General features: G+C 34.3%; 1 long non-coding RNA gene and 1 pseudogene across 1 annotated transcript; one reads left to right on the top strand and one right to left on the bottom strand.

Moving 5' to 3' along the window:
- Positions 1–13,011: 13,011 nt before the first annotated feature.
- On the bottom strand, positions 13,012–15,357 carry LOC112034991 (heat shock cognate 70 kDa protein-like; annotated as a pseudogene).
- A 105-nt stretch (positions 15,358–15,462) lies between these two features.
- LOC136066414 (uncharacterized) lies at positions 15,463–16,376 on the top strand. The gene is made up of 2 exons (XR_010627913.1): positions 15,463–15,815; positions 16,035–16,376. It is a non-coding gene; the product is annotated as an uncharacterized LOC136066414 (long non-coding RNA).
- Positions 16,377–17,782: the final 1,406 nt, after the last annotated feature.

The raw sequence follows: 17,782 nt of genomic DNA, 5'->3' as shown, positions 1-17,782 counted from the left end.
GGTTTTCTTTTTTGACATGCTATTATATACCTAATTAACCTCGAAGTTTACTTCCAGTCACGGGTGGGGGGCGGGAAAGTAGTGTTTGGGGGGGGGTTGTGTTGGTGGGACTTTGGTTCTTTCAGTCTATTTTGGTCATATTTGGTCGACATTGGTCCTATTCAATCCACTTAAGTTAATTCAGTCCACAATGGTTCTATTTGGTCCATTATGTTCACTTTAGTCCAATTTAGTTCTATTCGGGCCATTCGATCTACATTTGTTCTATTCGGTCCACTTATGTTTTATTAGTCCTATTTGTTTCTATTCGGCCCATTATGTCTACTTTGGACCGAATCTTTGTCCATGTGTTCTTATCCGGTCCACTTTAGTCCCCTTTGATCTTATTTGGTCTGCTTTGGTCCACTCAGTCCTATTTAGTCTACTTCGGTCCTATTTGATCCACTTGTTCCCACTCGGTCCTACTAAGTCTATTCAGTCCACTTCATTCTATTTGGTCCAATTCAGTCTATTTGTGTCCGCCTTGTTCACACTTGGTCCTAGTAAGTCTATTCAGTCCACTTCATTCCATTTGGTCCAATTCGGTCTATTTGTGTCCACCTTGGTCCATTTTTGTGCACTTACATATTGGGAAAACACATGTTTGGGTTGAGACTTGAAAGCACCTATTCTAAATCTAAATTTATTAAAAAATATATAGATCTCAAACTCATAATATCTAAAATCTTAAACATAACATTTATTGTTTCTAGATTTTTGTTGAGCCACACTAACGTAACATTTCAGATCACTTCGGTCTAGCTAAATTTAAGTGAAAATTGTTCTAAGCATGATAAGCAAAACGAATCAGATTATCAAAAAAGCAAAACGAATCAGAAGAAAGAAGTATATGTAAGAGACACTCTTGTCCCTTTGGACATGAAAGGTTTTCTTTTTTGACATGCTATTATATACCTAATTAACCTCGAAGTTTACTTCCAGTCACGGGTGGGGGGCGGGAAAGTAGTGTTTGGGGGGGGGTTGTGTTGGTGGGACTTTGGTTCTTTCAGTCTATTTTGGTCATATTTGGTCGACATTGGTCCTATTCAATCCACTTAAGTTAATTCAGTCCACAATGGTTCTATTTGGTCCATTATGTTCACTTTAGTCCAATTTAGTTCTATTCGGGCCATTCGATCTACATTTGTTCTATTCGGTCCACTTATGTTTTATTAGTCCTATTTGTTTCTATTCGGCCCATTATGTCTACTTTGGACCGAATCTTTGTCCATGTGTTCTTATCCGGTCCACTTTAGTCCCCTTTGATCTTATTTGGTCTGCTTTGGTCCACTCAGTCCTATTTAGTCTACTTCGGTCCTATTTGATCCACTTGTTCCCACTCGGTCCTACTAAGTCTATTCAGTCCACTTCATTCTATTTGGTCCAATTCAGTCTATTTGTGTCCGCCTTGTTCACACTTGGTCCTAGTAAGTCTATTCAGTCCACTTCATTCCATTTGGTCCAATTCGGTCTATTTGTGTCCACCTTGGTCCATTTTTGTGCACTTACATATTGGGAAAACACATGTTTGGGTTGAGACTTGAAAGCACCTATTCTAAATCTAAATTTATTAAAAAATATATAGATCTCAAACTCATAATATCTAAAATCTTAAACATAACATTTATTGTTTCTAGATTTTTGTTGAGCCACACTAACGTAACATTTCAGATCACTTCGGTCTAGCTAAATTTAAGTGAAAATTGTTCTAAGCATGAAGGCTGTGAATATACAAATCTAATCTATAGGACAGTTACTCATTTGTTTTAAAGTAATTACTTTTAAATGAATTGCATGAAGTTGATAATGCTTTCAAGCAAAATAAATAAATAAATATGTATAATTTCTATTTGGGATAATTACACTTTACCTACCTGTGGTTTGTCTCTAATTTGATTTGCCTACCCATGGTTTCAATTTTGACACTTTACCCACTCGAGGTTACTTCCATTTAGTCTTCATTACCCACCTCTGTTAAAAAAGAAGGGTAAATAAGTCTTTTTACACCCATTTTATGTCTCTCTCCTCCCAAAACAAGAGAAAAAAAAAAGAAACAATAAAAGAAAAAATAAAAAAGAAAAAAAGAAAAACAAGATTAAAATATGGTATTAGTTTCTCACAATTCACAAACATGAAGCACATACACAAAGATGAAGAACATACACCTAGAAAACTAATACAAATTGTTAGGTTCTAAGGTCTTAGGAGTTTTTGTATTTAGAACTCTAATTTGTAATGTTGGCAAACCATGATCAAAATAGTGTATTTAGTCTTGTTTAGAATTGCTCAAAGTCGGTTTAATATTGTAAAGTTGGAATCGAGTGGCTGCAGAAGTACTTGGGACTTTCGGCCTGGCTCGATCGATCGAAGAATAGACTCGATCGATCGAAAATCGCACAGGTTGAATTTTCTGCAGATTTTCCAACTCAGCCCTACTTCATTAAACGTTTAGGGTTTTGTGTTTTTACCCTAGGTATATAAACTAAACCCTAGCCACGTTTTTGGGGGTTGTCCATATTGCTTTGTTGCTCATACATTTCTTGAAGATCATTATAGTTGCAACCATTGGAACTTAAAAAGAAAAGCAAGCGGGGAGCTTGTAGCTGATTGAAGAATTCAAGAAAGAAGTAGTCCGTGGATTCGGAGCCTGCGCGTGGTCGTGTCAGGAAGTTTTACTGGTGGGTAGCATTAGGAAGTCGAGCGGGGAGCTTGTAGTCCTTCTATAAGAACTTCAATTCTTTCATAGTGAATTCTGTTATGCCTTGAGGATCGGTGGGTCAAATCCTCCCCAGGTTTTTACCGAGTGGTTTCCTGGGTGATCATATCTTGTGTTTTTTTATTCCGCTGCTTTATATCTTGATATGATTATTTGATTGCTTTAACCTAGAATTGCATAATTTGACTAAGTAACAACTTGGCTAATTAATCTAGGCTACGCAATCTGTGTGTTTAAAGGGTCTAAATTTCCAACACAAATCAAATCAAACAATACCATCAAAGTACAAACCACAGATCTCTTACGATGGTTGTGTGTTTGGATTTGAGTTTTTGACTAGATTTAGATCTCGTTGTTGCCAGCGTTGGGTATGTTGTGGTGGATCTGCTGGGTTTGTGCTGCGTCTGTAGCCTTATTGCTAATAAAAAGCTTATGTACTGCATGGTTTCAGGTAAATTTTCTAATGGGTACTTTGGATTGAAAAATGGTGTTGATTTTGGGATTCTAAGACAAGTCCTGGACATGTCACACTCACAGCAGAAAATTCTGGCATTCAAAATGGTGGCGAAATTAACCTTGAAGTTGAGGATAAGTGTAAGAATGAAGACACATGTTGTTAATCCCCCACTTTCCCAGAATTCACTTCAGAACCAAAATGCCAAGGATATTTCTATCAAAATTGATACTTATATTGTCGACTTGCTCAAGCTTTTTGCTTGTTAGTTCGGTGATTCCTTTACTGAATAACAAGCAATTCCGATACCTGACACCTGTGACCAATATTTTACCCAAAAGACCTGTTTTTAGTCCTTAAGCCTTTGGTCACAGTCTTTTACAGATCTAGTGAACCCAATCACATTTTGATTGACATTAGTGAATAGCAATCACCTGGAACTATTTCACTTGTGAAGCCCTCAATAACGAGTACAAGCTCCTCCTCATCCCAACTGCATCAACGAGCTTGCCGTCATACAACTGATGCTGAAATGGTAAATGAGCAAATGAACCCAAAAATAGATGGGGAGGTTGAAATGGAGAAGGAGCTAGAGACAAAACTGTATCTTGAAACACTATACAAGAAACCACCGTGAAACACACAAACCCAACAGATCCACACATCAATTGCAACAACAACAAAAAAAAAAAAAAAAAGCATATTCATTGAGTGAAGAATCAATCAAATCAAACTCCACACAACATTTTCACTCAACACAAAACCCACGATTATGCCCAATAAATAAATAAATAAATAAATAAGCAATCACACTCACTGTTCCAAACACACCCATTTGCCTAGAAAAAAAAAATTATCAAAGAAAAGTACAACAATTATACAAAACCCATATGAGAAAATTAAAGAAAGTAGCCGAAACTTGAAACTTGTGTCTCTGTCATTGTCACAAGAAAACGCGTAGTGAGATTGTTGATAATGGTAACAAGAGTCTTCGGCTTGATCTCTCCCAAGAACACAACCTTTAATTCTCCAAATAGAATTAGTACGGTTTAGCAACTTTTATATAATTTCAAACACTCCAATAAGGATTATAAAACAAAGGCTATGTATTTAATTATTTATGCCTTGAAGAAATTCAAGTTGGATTCAGATTCGGAATAGTTTTGCCACATAAGCTTGAAACTATTTAACTTTGGGAGAAAGAGGAGTGTTTGATTTTTTTTGGATTTTGTTTTTGATTATTAAAAAAAAAAAAAAAAAAAAGGTGTTAGAGTAACGTCTGAAAGGGAGGTGGGTAACAGAGACTAAACGGAAGTAACCTCAAGTGGGTAAAGTGTCAAAATTGAAACCACGGGTAGGCAAGTCAAATTAGAGGAAAACCACAGGTAAGTAAAGTGTAATTATCCCTTTTTATTTAAATACATTATTTAGATTCTTCATTATCTTAAAAGAGATTATTATGATAATCAAAACTCATGACAAACTTGTATTGAATACGTACAATTTATTCTCTAAATTTTATTGTACATAATTTGTTTTCCCTAAAAATTAAACAATTTCAAAAACAAATTTCCATCACTCTATTTTTACAAACATATAATTTTTTAAGTTTTTGATTGATATTATTGTTTTTTGAAATTGTCCATATTATTTTAGCTATTGTTATTATGCATTATATTTTCCTAGTTTCTTTTGGTACAATTAAAATTTTTAAGTTTCAAAGTTATTATTCAAATTCTCATTCTCCTAAAGAGATTATTATGATAACCAAAATTTATCATATAACTACAATTGATATTACTCAAATAATTTTTTGATAAACATATTACTTAAATAATTGATAGTAATCTCAACCCAAACTTGTATTTTTCCATCCTTAAGTAGGTACACCGGAATAGACCGAAGTGATCTAAAATAGACCAAATGAACTGAATAGGCAAAAGTGGATTGAATGGACCTAGTTAGCCGAATTGGACCAAATTGGACCGAATGGACTAAATTGGACAGAATGGACCAAAGTGAACCAAGTAGGACCAAATTGACTGAAATAGACCAAAGTAAATCAAATGGATTGAACCAGACCGAATAGACCGATGTACTTAATTGACTGAAGTAGACCGAATGGACCTAATTCAATTGAAGTGGATGAAGTAGATCGAAGTGGACTAAAGTAAACCAAACCAAATTGAATAGATGAAGTGGACCGAAATTGACTGAATGTTGATTTGTAATTAACATAGCCAAGATTTTTTTTTTTATTTTTTTTTTTTTATATAAACTCAAATTCTTACTTCCAAAATAATCAAGTATTAGATCGAACAAAAATCAAACCGAAACTCTGAGATACTACTTGTAATGGGGAACTAAAAAATATGCAAAATGGAGTTTCAAAAATCGCAATAATTCATCAATATAAAGTATAGTTGCAAGAGAGAGAGAGAGAGAGAGAGAGAGAATAACCACATTTTCAAGACAAAATGATAAGTTTGAGAAATGCTATATTCACAACATTTTCACAATACTTTCACAACAAATCCTAAATATTAGGTTGTTATTGGTTGTTATGGGTAGAAAAAAAAAGTAATTTTAGTTTTGAATTCAAATTAGAACCAATACAACTTACCTCCTATGATTTGTTGTGAAAATGTTGTGAACATAGCACTTCTCTAAAAATTTATATAAAATAATATGAGAAGACAAAAAGTAAAAATAGAAAATATAGTAATAAACACCAAGAATATAGTAATAAAAGCACAACTTAATCACATCAACCCAAAATAGAGTTTCATATATTACAAAAATTCATCAACCTAAAGTATAGATGCAAGAAAAATATTTTTAAAAAGTCCACAAAAAAATGAAAAAAAAAATTAAGAGAGGAATGACCTTTTGTGTGTGGGAAAACTATCTATCTATAATCAATATCTATATAAATCTAAAAGTTGAAGCGTAGCATTTAATGTTGCTACGCTCAGGTTGAGCCACATCAGCAACCATGTCATTGCCTTTTTTTTTTCCTGAATTTGTCCTATAATTTGAAAATAATTTTCCTAAATTTTAAAATACTAATAAAAAGAATCTCATCCCTATCTCCCCCATAAAACCCAATCTTTATAACTTTAATTCCACCATAAAGCCCAAACCCAAGCTTGTGTTTCATGGTTTCAATTTTGTGTTTCACAGATTCAAATTTAAACACAGCAACATTTGTGTTTCACAGTTACAATTTTAGACAACAACCTTTGTGTTCCACGGTTACACAATCTCAAACGGCAACCCTTTGTGTTCCAAGGTTACAATCTCAAATAGCATCCCTTCAACTTCCTACCGCTAAACTTTGGCTTTCTAACTCCTTCATCCCTTCCTCTCCTCATACTATATTAATATTGAGAAGATAGATGATTCAGTTCAAGTATCTCTAAATCCCGATTGCTCTTGACCTCTATTCTTGTGACTGCCCAACATAATAATTCAATGTAAGGATTAGATTAAAAGTATTGTTTTTTTTTTTTTTTTTTTTTTTAGTGTTTGAGATTGTAACGTTATTGATTTATATGGTGTAATCCATGTGAAGCTATAAATAGGACTTTTAGTAGTTAGCAAATTGAATGATAGAGTTTTAGTAGTTAGCAAATTGAATGATAAACTTTAAGTAGTGTCCATGCTTGCAGAAATTTAATTGAATGGTGTAATTTGTGCTTGCAGAAATTCAATTTGCTAACTTTATTGTTTCTATGTTCAAAAAAACTAGTGAAGATTTGATTTAAAGTCCTTTTGTTGAAGTGGAGTATACTTTCTTATCCCTTAATTACATGACAAATTATGTGAGCCAGACATAAAAATGATACGACCATAAAGAATCAAGATATGAACAAACCTTTAGTTGTCTCATCTGATCTGGTTAAAGGTCTATGGCTACTTCTTTGCTTAATATGATAAGTAATGTCTATAGTTCCATTTATCAAAAACAAAAAACAAAAAAGATGTTTGTAATCCCACTGTTTTACTGTTTCATTTTTTCATCTACTCTACTTAATCCTCAATCTTCACTACCCTCTTCCCTTTTTTTGTTGTAGTCCTAATCTATTTGCTAATGAATAATTTGTGGTTTTTTGTTTTCATTCCGATTCTTGAATTAGGACGAAAGACAAAATAACTTTAAGGCTCAAATGTTTGTAGGAAACTGAGAAACAAACAAGGACACTGAAAAATAAGTAATTTTGAGATTTGGGGATTCCTAATTATGGTTTGCTACAATTATAGATTTCAATTCCTTATCTGTTTTCCTCTTTGTACTTTTTATGTTTTTCTCAGGGAAACACCATAGAAGATTAACTTTTACCAAGGCTTTGTCTCTAGGCATTTTAAGAAATGGTTACTGATATTTCTACTTAAATTTTAGGATTTTTCCCCTAACATGTTCTCTTTATTTGTTAGTGGGGGTGAAATTGTGGTTTTTGGGCCCAGTTTAGCACCTTGGTTTACTAATTTGTGTTCTCTTAATTCAAAGCTTGGAAATTCAAGACTCACTGTGGCTTTTGTTCTTGAGTTTTTATCATCTAGGTATTGATTATTTTTTGGCCCCCTTTTCTAAGCATTTTATTCTTAGGACTGACTTGAAGAATTTGGATTCTTTTCTAACGTTGGACGATTTTTCAGGTATGAAAAATTCCAATATGATCTTTTTCAAGTTTCATTTTTCTTTTATTGATATGGGTTAAAATTTAGATTGAAATTGTTTTAGATAGAATAGAGCCTAAAAGTTGAGTTTTAATTATGTCTTCAATTAGGTTTTCTGTCAATTTAGGGATTTCAATTCCTAACCTTTTTTTTTTTTAAGTCAAGGAAACACTCATAGAAAATCAAATTCTACAAGTTTGGTAAGAAAATATTGTGGATATGGATGGGTTTTGTAGTGGAGATAATATTGAAAAGCCTTTTAACCCTCAAAATCTAAAAACAATTCTACAGGTTCTGCATTAGCTTCAAGCTCTGCTTTATTTTGCTATATAGGTTTTTTTAGCATATAAGATTTAGCTTAGCTTAGATAGGCCACTTTAGTTCTAGAATTACATGTATGCACCAAGCACATAAGGCAGTGGTGCTGATAATACCTAGACTCTTGATGCCCATGTGAAGGAGTTCGTTGTTGCACTAATCTTTATTTTTTATCACATGTTTGGCCTGTGTAGAGAGGCCAATGCTAATCATGCCTTTAGAGTTCATGTAGTAGGTTTTGGCAAAAACCACGGTGTTTTTTTAACATTTTTTTTTCTATGTTTTTGAAAGGCCTAAGAATGGGCTTGGTGATTAATTTTTTTTTTTTGAATTATTTGGATTAAATTTCAAAATTTTAATGGATTATTTGGGCTAAATTTATTTCGTTGGAGGGCTATTCTAAATTAATTTCGTTAGACTGGTAATCTATTCAAATTCTGCCACTTCTGTAAGAGTCTTTCTCCTTCTCCATTTGTTTAGTCTCTGATTTCTTCTTCTTCTTCTTCTTCTTCTTCTTCTTCTTTAAAAAAAAAAAAAAAAAAGGTTTGTCAAAATTGGCCATGAAAAGGATTATACAAGTCAAAGATTCAATAGTTTTGTAGGTAACTACTATAAAACTGGACATCATGTTTGAGCATAAGATTTAATTCTATTTATGGGTTCCTTATGCATTCTAGGAAATGTGAGGTATACTTCAATTCATAGACTATTTTGAGAAAAGTTTCTAATTACGAAACAAACATTGAGCACTAAATACATGTTTTATCAAGCATAATAATAATAAATAAATAAATAAATAAATAAAGACCTAAATCAAATCACATTCTAATGCTTGCATTTGGCATCCAATTATGCAATAGAAGTAGTGATTCTGCATGTATATCTAAAGTTATAAGCTTAAGTATTATAGCTGAAATTATTATTTTTCACTTGAAAGCCCACTATAGTGCATTGGTTTTTGGGTTTTATTGAAAATTTAGAATAGGCCTTATGATTGTGTACCCAAAAGTAAACCCCCAGGGAATTATATGGTCAAACAACTCAATTAAAACTAAAGCCAAATGCATATCGTTTGGGCCAAGGGTGTGAGACCACTCCATAAACATATTCATGCATGATAATTTAGCATATATAAGGGCTCTAATGTTTAAATTGGAGGTGATGCTCGCTATTGATACAAGTTTAAATTCTTCTACAGGCCTTCATTTTTCTTCATTTAAATCAGCCTTCCTCCCTCTACCTTTTTTATGGTTCTTGGTTGGATATAGCTCTAGGATGTTTAAATTTTTCAAACTACACAAATTTGAATAGTGGACAACATTAATATTTTCCTTTTCAATAGGGATATTTTATGACAAAATTAAGTTGGACAAAACGGACACATATTTAATTTTGAGCTTGAACAATTTGTTCTTAAAATTTGTTTTTATAGACTTCATGTCTTATATTATATTTGATTTGACTCAGCTTTTTATCCAAATAGATATTATCTTTTTCTTATTTTGCTAAAGGTTACCCAAATTGATGCAATACAACCAGGCGCATCGTGATTCGTGAGGGTAATTCTCAACAAGTTTATATGGTGTACACAATGCCCCAATCCATGCAAAACCTGATGATGTGGAGGTTGTTGATGTTTGTGAGCTTGCAACTAAGTGGCACAAGACTTTTCACTTATATTTTGTTGATTTAGTCGATTATCATTGTGATAATATCTATTCCTAATGCTATAGTGAGATATTAATTCTTAATGTTATAGTGTGAGATATTTACATAGAAAAATTATTTGATAATTGATATTGGATATGAGTTCTCTCTCTCTCTCTCTCTCTCTCTCTCTCTCTCTCTCTCAAATTGTATTCTTTTGGTTATGAGTTATTTGATAAGTTAGATGATGATATATTTTCTTATTAGCAATTGTATTTTAGAGAAAGCTTTTAGTAAATATTCTTAGTTCTTCTACAATTTTGTAAAAATTGATGTGCAACAATTTAATTTTGTTAAACTATCTATTCCATGCATCGCACAGGTTAGTGGCTAGTATATTATAAAAGTTTTTTTTTTTTTTTTTTGAGAATCAAGTCTGCAAGTTTTATTAATCAACAGAAATACTGTCAATGGTTACAAGTTGTTGCACATTACATGTTAGATCAACTAACCATTTGTGTGGACAAGGTATACATTTTGCTGTTTTAGCCAATTTGTCTACCATAACATTCCCCTACCCTTTTACATGGACAAAACTTATTGATACAAAGTTCAGAGATAAAGTTTTAACATCATCAATTATATGACCAAAGGAGCTTAGGCATGGTAAAGCCGAATTAAGTGCCTAAGTAATTGTCTTTGAGTTGCATTCAAACACTACTTCGCGCAGGCCCAGTTCCAAGGTGAAAACAACCGTTGACCTGCAAGCCAAAGCCTCAATGTCTTCAACATTCATAGGGAGAGTAAACTTGTCTGAGAGTGCCCCACGAACCACACCAACTCCATCTCTGACCACGACACCCACCCTTGCATGCTGAATGTCATTGAAAACGGCTCCATCATAATTAACCTTGAGCTGGGAATTTTGAGGTGGAGTCCAACATGTGACTTCTGAGTGTATGGACTCGAGTTGGGGGTCTTCTTGGACAAATTTGAACTCACGAAGCCGCTCACACATGTCTTGATACAACTTGTTGAGAGGAATTGAGGTGGACTGAAGCCTTTCTTGATTTCTTTTATTCCATATACTCTAGGCAAGGTAGGAAAATCTTTCAGCCAAATTGTGGTCCTCTGAATTATTGATTCCTATCCAAAGGTCCCTAAAATCCACAAAATGTGTTGCTAGCTAGTCCTTGAGGACGGGTTCTTCCTACCACACTTCCTTTAGCGCTTGGCAATCCCAAAGGGAATGAATTACATCTTCAATCTCCTCTTTACATCTATCACATGTTGCACGCCATGTGACTTTCCTGCTAAACAGATTTCTTTTGATAGGCAGTGACTCACAACAAGCTCTCCAAATGAAATGCTTAATTTTTTTTGGAACACCAAGGGCCAAATTTTTCTCCAACAAGAATTCTGTGTTGAGGGGTTTGATGGGCCTGAAGTGGCTGCTTCACCACTATTTGAGAACATTTTATAAGCACTTTTCGTGGTGTATCTTCCTGATTTAGTTCTTGCCCAGATAAGGGTGTCAGGTACTCAGTTAACACTTAAAGGAATACCAAGTATGATTTTGGTTTCATGTGGGAGAAATTCTTGCACTATCCATTCTTCAATCTATTAAAGAGCACATACCTTAGCATTATTAGGAAGGTTTTTTTGAGGTGAAATGATGTATTTTATGGACAAAACAGGCAGCCACATGTCACCCTGGATCTGAACTTGTGAACCATCACCAATCCACCAATATGCTCCCTTTTTAATGACATCCCTTGCCTTAAGAATGCTCTGCCACGCATATGATCCCACTGTTTTGAACCCACTGTCAAGGACTGAATAGTTTGGGAAGAATCTTGCCTTGAAAACTTTATAGAACATGGAGTCAGTGTTATGTACTAGGCGTCATGCCTGTTTGCCTAGGAGTGCAAGATTAAAATTTTCCAAATCTCTAAACCCCAACCCTCCATGGCTTTTTGGTTGACAAAGCTTTTTCCAAGAAATCTAATGTATTTTCCTTGAATTTCCTAAATACCCCTACCAGAATTTTCGAACCAAAGATTCTATATACTTACACAAACTCTTGGGCAATTTGAAGCACCCCATAGTGAAAGTCGGCATGGCTTGGATAACCGATTTGATTAGGATTTCATGACCCACTTGGGATAGGAGCTTTTCCTTCCATCCTTGTATTTTGTGCCAAACTCTTTTTCTAATGTAGCTGAAGCTTTCTCTTTTTCCTCTACCCATAAACGATAGCAAACCCAAATATTTTTCATATTGAGTTGCCACTTCCACCTCCAACATGTCCTTGATTTTATTTTTGTGGTTCCCTTCCGTGTTTGGGCTGAAGAACAATTGGGTTTTTTCACGGTTTATTTTTTGGTTTAAGGCTTGCTCGTATTTTGTAAGAATGTCCATCACTGTTTGGTAATCTGCCTCATTTGCCTTACAAAAAAGCAAGCTGTCATCCACGAAAAACAGGTGGGTGATTTTCGGCCCTTCTTTACAAAGGGATACTCCATGCAGCTCTCCATTGTTTGCTACCTGTTGTAATAAAGAATGAAGGCCCTCTGCACATAAGAGAAATAAGTAAGGTAATAAAGGGTCTCCTTGATGGAGTCCCCTACTAGGTTGGATTAATCCATATGGCTCTCCATTGACCAAAATAGAAAAGGAAATTGTACGAATACAACTTCCTTCAAGTGTTCTCCATTTGTTGTCAAAACCCAACCTTTCCATGATTTTATCCAGAAAATTCCACTCAACTCTATCGTATGCTTTAGTCATATCAAGTTTTAAGGCCATGAACCCCATTTTACCTTTTCTTTTGTTTTTTAGATGGTGGAGAGTTTCAAAGGCAATTAGAATATTATCAGTTATGAGTCGGTCCGACATGAATGCACTTTGTGTTTCAGATACAAGTTTAGGAAGGATTTTTTTTTGAGGTGATTGGCTATGGTTTTGGAAATTATCTTGTACATTACCATAAACTAAGTAATAAATTTCCAACCAAGGACAAATTACTAATAACTAGCAAGAAAATAATTGAGTTAAAGGTTTGGAAAAACATAGTCGAAATAGTCACACTAGCAACATTGTTTGCACCCTTACACATGTTGCACCGTTGAGATGTTCTGCTCAATTTATTTTGATTTTATCTATAAATTCTCTCAATGATGGGATTGCAGATGCTCTCAAGTGTTTCCATCTTGTCCGCATACTCTTCTGAATCCACGAACTGGAGGCCATCTAACCATTCAATCACCTGTTCAACAGCATCTTAAATTTTTTCTTACCTGTAGGTATAGTTCTCCAAAGCATCCTTAGCCTCGACCTTCTTCCTGTGTTTGTCATCTTCGGCCTTGTATGTCTCTGCATCCTGGACCATCCTGTCAATCTCTTCACTGGACAGTCTTGACTCATCATTTGTGATGGTGATATTCCTCATTACACCAGTGGTAATCTCCTTAGCAGAAACGTTCAAGATACCATTTTTGTCAATATTAAAACAAACTTTTATGGTAACAACACCCCTGGGTGCTGGAGGAATATCAGGAAGCTTAAATCGTCCCAACAAGTTGTTATCACAAGTTCTTGCTCTTTCACCCTTGTAAACAGAGATCAATACTGAAGTTTGGTTGTCAGCGCCAGTGGTGTAGTACCTCTCCTTCTCAGTAGGAATGGCTGTATTCCTTGGAATCACAATATTCATATCCATTCCATTAGCTTTTATACCAAGGGACAAGGGTGACATCTAAGGGCACAATGTCCTGCAGTTTCTCATTTCTCATATTGGTCAAGATCGCAGCTTGAACAGCTGCTCCATAAGCTACAGCCTCGTCCGGATTAAGGCTCTTGCAAAATGCCTTACCATCAAAAAAGTCTTGGAGCAACTGCTGCACCTTGGGAATTCAGGAAGAACCTCCCGAAACAACAACACGGACGCAGCTCTTATCCATCTTAGCATCAGTCAAACAATTCTCCACAATAGTGATGCACTTCCTGAATAAATCCATATTGAGTTCTGCAAATTTGGCACGGGTAATAGTTGAAAAGAAATCAATACCATTATATAAAGAGTCGACTTCAATGGTAGTATCTCTTGCAGAAGAAAGAATCCTCTTTGCTTTCTCACAAGCAGTTCTCAGCCTCCTAAGAGTTTTGGAATTCCCACTAATGTCCACCTTGTATTGCCTCTTAAATAGTTCAACAAAGTGCTTTACCATCCTGTAATCAAAGTCCTCACCTCCAAGGTGAGTGTCTCCAGCAACAGTCTTCACTTCAAACACACCCTTTTCAATGGTAAGTACTGAGACATCTGCAGTGCCACCACCCAAATCAAAAATCAACACATTTCTTTTGCCAATGTTATCTGCCATCTTGTCTATACCATAAGCAATGGCTACGGCAGTTGGTTCATTGATTATATGCAGGACCTTCAGGTCTGCAATTCTTCCAACATCCTTTGTAGCCTTATGCTGGGAATCATTGAAGTAAGCAGGGACAGTAACAACTGTATTCTTCACAGTTGTGTCCATGTGGGCTTCGGCTACCTCACGCATCTTTTTCAGGACCATAAATGAGATTTCCTCAGCACCAAAGTGCTTTTCTTCACCCTTATAGTTGACCACAATCATAGGCTTGTCACCAAGACCTTTAATGACCTTGAATGGCCAGAGATTGTTATCACTCTGAACCAAGGGATCACTGAATCTCCTACCAATCAACCACTTTGTATTTGCAATATAATACCTATCAAGAAACAGATACCTCGAATGGTAGAGGGAATAACTCTTAGACAAGAATGGAGCACAAGAAGCAGCAAGATTAAGTATTGACCTTTTTTACTTACAAGTAACCTTTTTATTTGTGAATTTAAGGAATGGAAGAGGATAGCTTGTAACTCAGGAGCCTAATAAGATGGTATAAGGGGGAAAAATCAAAATTTGTCACATGAAGCTGCTGCTGATAACATTGTGATCTCAAGTTAAAATCTTAATTTTGATTAGAACTGATAATACAAGTTTGAAATTTATAAACCAAACTTTATTAAAATGTTGAAAATTACAATTACTAAAGTGAAGAATTCATATTTGATTTTGAAATGGAAAACGGTTATAAGATTTTTACTATTGAAGATGTAAATTCCTATCCTCCGACATAGAACCCTGAATAGATGAGGTTATGATATATGAATGCTATTAAACATTCTTAAAGTAATTTAAGTGGTGAGTATTAAGATCAAATTTTAAGATTGATTACATACAGCCTAACATACATCCAAATATATTCTGGATTCTACAAAACTTGTTGCTAGGGTCTATTTAACATTGTATGTTTTAAAGGAAACGTCTAGGATTTAAATCCCTTTTTTCCCAACTAATGAATTACAAACAAAAATTAATAATAATCATCTATATCTATCTATCTATATAATACTAAAAGCTGAAGCGTAGCATTTAATGTTACTGCGCTCACATTGAGCCACATCAGCAGCCATGTCATTCCCATCCTCTTTTATATTGATTTTAAAATAGTTTTTGACAATTTTAAAATACTATTAAATATAAAATATTTTCCAGCCCTATATCCACCTTAAAGCCCACTTCTTATTAATTTAATTCCACCATAAAGCCCATACCCAAAGCCCTTTCAACTAAAACCCTTTCTGAAACCCTATTTTCACGGTTACAACTTTCTATTTCTCTTATCCTTTTGTTGTACGGTTTTAGATTCCCCTCTCCCACGTTCTGTTCCAGTTTCACCGTTTCATATTTTGATCCTTCCCCTTCCCTACCTTCTCTTTCTCACGCACATTTAGTTCCTTCCCCTTCCCCACCTTCTGTTCTCGGTTTCACACTTATTTCATGCCAGCCTCTCTCCCTTCTAACAGTAGCCTCTCTGTCTCCCTTCCTCACAGTATATAAATACTGACAGAATTTGGATGATTGAGTTGAGGTATGTCTAAATCCCAGTTTCTTTTGTGCTTTGTTCTTTTGCTTGATTTTTTTTTTTTCCTTTTACTTTCTAAATCGTTTTTCTTAGGGTGTTGAATTTTTTATTGGTGGGTTTAATAATTGGAGCTCTACCTCTTTTGGGTTTGTTTATTTTAAGTTTTTTGATTGGGTCTTATCCTGTGAAAATTTTCTTCTTATTGTTGGGTATTGTACATGGCAGATGAAGTGCATCTGTTTTTGGTAAAAAATTGAAGCTGGAAGAGGAAAGCATGGTGGAGAAAAGAAATCGGATTGCTTTTCTCTATGACTGATTAAAAGAAGGAACAAATATGGAGGTGATAAATATGTTCACAACCTGTGTAATTTTGACCATGTTAATTTCCTCTCAAATTTTTTTTTTTTTCTTTTATGATTTGATCCTCTCAATTTTTTTTTTCTCTTTTATGATTTGATAGATAACAGTAACTTAGCAAAGATTGGTATATGACTGAGTTCGTGTTGACTGGTATATTACTTATTACTATTTTTTAATGAGAAAGGGGCTACTCATTGTTGTTTGAAATTTTCTTTGTGGTTTTATATTTCCAAAAGTGATCTACCTACAAGTTCCCACTCTATCCTCTACTTAGTTGATCTTATATCTTCCCCTGTATTGATTGGTTCTTGTGATTGATTTAATATTATTATAGAGTGAATTGGAGAATTTAACATTTACTTAGCATAACAATGCTTTTGTTAGATTTTTATTCAACGGGCCAACCAACTGTCTTCATAGATAATTTATAATAAATTTGCTTCAATGGAACTCCAACAGTTGCTTACAAATTTAGATGTTATTTAAAGTAGAATTAAAAGTTCATATGCTTGATGCGAATTGTCTTGCACTATCATCTATTACTTCTTCTTTTTTTCATTCTTATAACATTGTTCCCAATATTAAAACCACGCAAAGAGATTATTTTTAAAAGTCCAAGTTCATTCATTATTTATGATGTTTGTAGGTATTAGGGGAAGCATATCAAGTTTTAAGTGATCTGATGCATCTTTTCACCCAAAAAAAAAAAAACTTTGCATCATCAGGGGCTCATATTTTGAAGTTCTTTTGGAATTTCACAATTCAATGCAACATTAGGCTTGGAGATAAGAAAACAATAAGCAATAAGTGCTTCAAAAGCAATGACTAGGCTTATTACCATCCAGTCATAAACTTTTTGGAAACCCAACTCTGAAGGATAGAACAACATGCCTGAAAAGTGATTGGAGGGAGAGGAAGCTCAGTTAAAAATAATTCAAATTATTTTAGAAATTGCAATGAAAACAACTAGGCTATTCAACATTGGTTTGTAAGTTTGGAATTACCCTTACCCTCACAATTTCAGTCTCATTTAATGAGCAACTTCATTGATTATGAAAACTAAGTTTTCAGTGTGGCACTACTAATTGAAGTTGTCCAGAAGGTGACAAGGTTGGTTGGATATCCAAGTTGTTTAGAGAGCTTGGTGGTTGCGGGCATTAGAAAATTAATTGATGTGGATTTCATCGATTCCCATATTTGCTTGGTGCTTAGCATCTTTGATTGGATTGTAATGCCTGTATCATGTCTCAAAAGATATTTACTTTTATGATAATGTATTTATAAAGGCATTAAAGTAATTTTGTGCATGTAAAAATCTATTGCACACTATTTTCCTGCTTTGGTAGCTAGCTTTTTTGGAACTAATTATGGTTTATTGATAAGAGTTAATTGTATAGCCACTTTAAGTAACTTGATGTTGGTTTTATTAACTTGAGTTGGGTTGTAGCTTAATTTGTTGATTTGGTTCAATTTGGTTTGGTTAACGTGTGGGGAAGTTCTAGGTAGGGATAAGCCAAAAATAGTGTGACAATCATGTAGTGCAAAATCAGTCAATATTGTAGCAGCTAAAGAAAATTTCCCAATACAACATTTATACCTGTAAACTTTCATTC

Source organism: Quercus suber, unplaced genomic scaffold, assembly GCF_002906115.3.
Source record: "Quercus suber isolate HL8 unplaced genomic scaffold, Cork oak 2.0 scaffold_34, whole genome shotgun sequence".
NCBI lineage: Eukaryota > Viridiplantae > Streptophyta > Magnoliopsida > Fagales > Fagaceae > Quercus > Quercus suber.
This window is presented reverse-complemented; position numbering and strand designations above follow the sequence as displayed.